Genomic DNA, 3645 nt, shown 5'->3' with positions numbered 1-3645 from the left:
TATAATTTGTGTGTGTGTGTTTCATTACAAAATGGTCCATTTATATCCCCCATTTTTCTTTTGTTTTGTCAGAGATGGGTGTTCCACTGCTGTTAGAGAAGCTGTATTTGGAGAAGTCTTTAAAGGGCCTTTTTATACTGGATGAAATATTCAAATATTGTAGGAACTTGAATTCAGCAAAATAACCCAATATAGTCCAATAGTGCATAATAGTAGTGGGTTGTCAGCAGAACTGGCAATGTCAGAAGCTGTTGACTTGATAAACTGTTTTTTTTTCCCTAAACTGTTTGATGCATGGAATCAGCTTCATCACATGAGATTATCCTAGACTTATACTTCTATAAAATCCATTGGAAATTGATGCAAATCATCATGGTAGTGTTTAGAAACAGATCCCAGAGAGAGGAAGTCCTTGTAAGATACAGACAGTCAGAAAACCAACTTGCTCTACTGGCATGTGGCTGGCATACTTTCCTAGTTACACATTCGTTGCTTCAGTGTCACATCTAGTTTGATCATTTATTCAGAAATGATATTAATGGGCTGGACAGAAAGCTTAGCAGACTAAGAACTTACCAAGGCAAACTCAGGTACAGGGGTTCAATCCCTGGCACTATATGCTGTGCCAGCCCTGTCCCTGGGCATGCTGAGCCAGTCACCGAGACTGGGCATGGTGGCACACGCCTGTAGGGAGGCTGAAAACAGGAGGACCACTATGCGTGTGAACTGCATAGTGAGACCCTGCAACAAACACATAAGGAAAAAGATATTAACAAATTCCTGAATGATTCCTGGCAGTTAATAGATGCTAGGAATATAATGGTGAAACTCTTAACAGGTATTCCAATTGAGAGTTTCTCAGATATATATCTGAAGCAAGGCCAAACTTATCTCGATCAGGACATGAACTGAACCACTTACTTTGGTAAAATGTACCATTATGTGAAGGCTATGAAAACTGTCATGGCTACTTTGCAAAATATGGTGAGAAGTGAAGTCTGTGGATCCAGTTGAAAGAACTTTTTTTTCTCATTAAATTTTGTTTTAATGGGTCTCAAAATTCTGTGACAGATTTTTGGTCAAGTTGTTTCCATTAAAAAGTATTGATTTTAAAAACTAATAACTTAAAAACTGCCACACACACAAAAAAAAATGTCCACAAAACATTCTCCTTTCCTTCTGAAGGTTTTACAATGCATTGTTATCATTAACCAGCCTTTCACTACTAAACTTAAATGGCCAATTGGGAGAAGCAGTTCTGAGACTGGTCTTCCCCACTGATTAAGACTGGGGTGGCAGGTGTCAGGGATAATATTCATTTAGCCTTCTGAGCTTTCTGGGCAGGCTTGGTGACCTTGCCAGCTCCAGCAGCCTTCTTGTCCACAGCTTTGATGACATCCACAGCAACTGTCTATCTCATATTGCAGACAGCAAAATGACCCAGAGGTGGGTAGTCAGAGAAGCTTTTGAGACACATGGGCTTGCCTGGAACCATGTCAACAATGGCAGCATCACCAGCTCTCAGAAACTTGGGCCCATCTTCCAGCTTCTTACCAGACCAGTGATCAATCTTTTCTTTCAGCTCAGTAAACTTGCAAGTAATGTGAGCTGTGTGACAATCCAGGACAGGGGCACAGCCAGCACTGATCTGGCCTGGATGGTTCAGGATAATCACTTGAGCAGTGAAGCCAGAAGCTTTCATTAGTGGGTCATTTTTGCTGTCATCTGCAACACTGCCACGCCGCATGTCTTTGACAGACATGTTCTTGATGCTGAAACCCACATTGTCCTCAGGAAGAGCTTCACTCAAAGCTTCATGGTGCATTTCAACAGATTTGACTTCAGTTGTGATGTTCACTGGAGCAAAGGTGACTACCATGCTGGGTTTATGAATACCAGTCTCCACTTGGCCCCCAGGGACAGTGCCAATACCACTGATTTTGTAGATATCCTGGCGGGGCAGCTGCAAAAGCTTGTCAGTTGGGCAAGTGGGTGGAAGGATGCAATCTAAAGCTTCAAGCAGTGTGGTTCTGCTGGCATTGCCATCTTTATGAGTGACCTTCCATCCTTTGAACCAAGGCATATTAGCTCTTGGCTCCAGCATGTTGTCACCATTCCAATCAGAAATTGTCACAAAAGATATGGTGGCAGGGTTGTAGTTGATTTTCCTAATATAGGTGCTGACTTCCTTAACAATTTCCTCATATCTCTTCTGGCTGTAGGGGGACTCTGTGGAATCCATTTTGTTAACTCCAACAATTAGTTGTTTCATATCCAATGTATAAGCCAGGGGGACATTCTTACGGGTCTGCCTGTTCTTGGAGATACCAGCTTCGAATTCACCAACGTCAGCAGCAACAATCAGGACCACACAGTCAGCCTGAGATGTGCCTGTGGTCATGTTTTTGATGAAGTCTCTGTGTCCAGGGGCATCAGTGATGGTCACATAATACTTGTTGGTCTCACATTTCCACAGGGCGAGGTCAGTGGTGATACCACGTTCACACTCGGCTTCAGCTTGTCCAAGACCCGGGCATACTTGGAGGAACCCTTCCCCATCTCAACAGCCTCCTTCTCAAAATTTTCAATGGTTCTTTGGTCTATGCCACTGCACTTGTAGATCAGATGGCTGGTGGTGGTGGACTTGCCGGAGTCCATGTGTCCAATGACGATGATATTAATGTGAGTATTTTCCTTTCCCGTGTTGCCTTTGATTTAGTGCTGGTTTTCACTATACCTGTGCTCATGTGGCAAACCCTTTGCAGAAAAGCAAAAGAACTTTCTCCTTGTAACTTTTATAGCTTCTTTTACATCTTTGTTTCTCAAACTGTTGGATCAGAGAGTTCAATAGGGGAATGATGATGCCATAAAATACGTAGGCCACTTCATGTTCTCTTGGGAGTGCTCAGAAGGAGGCTGCAAGTACATGCACAAAAGGGTTCTGTAGAAGGCAGTGACAGCTGTGAGGTGGGAGACACAGGTGGAGAAGATCTTCCTCCATGCAGCAGAAGACATCTTTAAGGTAACCCTCTATATCTATATCTATATCTATATCTATATCTATATCTATATCTATATCTATATCTATCTATCTATCTATCTATCTATCTATCTATCTATCACCAACACAGTGAATGTCAAGTGAAAGCTTCCAGAGACCAGCATGGTGCTGCTGTCAGTGTTGGAAGATCGAAGGCTGATAACTGGAGGAGCATCACAGAAGAAGTGATCGGTACTGGACTTACAGGACAGGAAAAGTGTAAAAGCTGTGTACACAGAAGCAGTCACTGATCGTATGAGAGATAAGTCAGCTACTAGCTGGACGCAGACCATGCAGGACATGGTTATGGAATAGCAAAGTGGCTATGGGTGGCTACGCAGCAATCTGCTACCATGATTGCTATTTTTTTTCCTCATAAAATCTCATTTAATGTTATTAAACATCAGCAAATTTTAACTTAGAATTAAAAATTACTTCTAAGTGAAAACAAGAAACAATGCTTCGTTGATTAGGGATTGAGTAAACACATATGTGCTTTCTAGATAATCAAAGCTTGTGCAATTATGCTGTGCTTTTTTTTTCAAATAAAATCGGTAGGACAGTTTCAGTAATTAACACACTGCATACATTCTTCTTAGTGGTTA

Source organism: Octodon degus, unplaced genomic scaffold, assembly GCF_000260255.1.
Source record: "Octodon degus isolate 3935 unplaced genomic scaffold, OctDeg1.0 scaffold00239, whole genome shotgun sequence".
Lineage (NCBI taxonomy): Eukaryota > Metazoa > Chordata > Mammalia > Rodentia > Octodontidae > Octodon > Octodon degus.
This window is presented reverse-complemented; position numbering follows the sequence as displayed.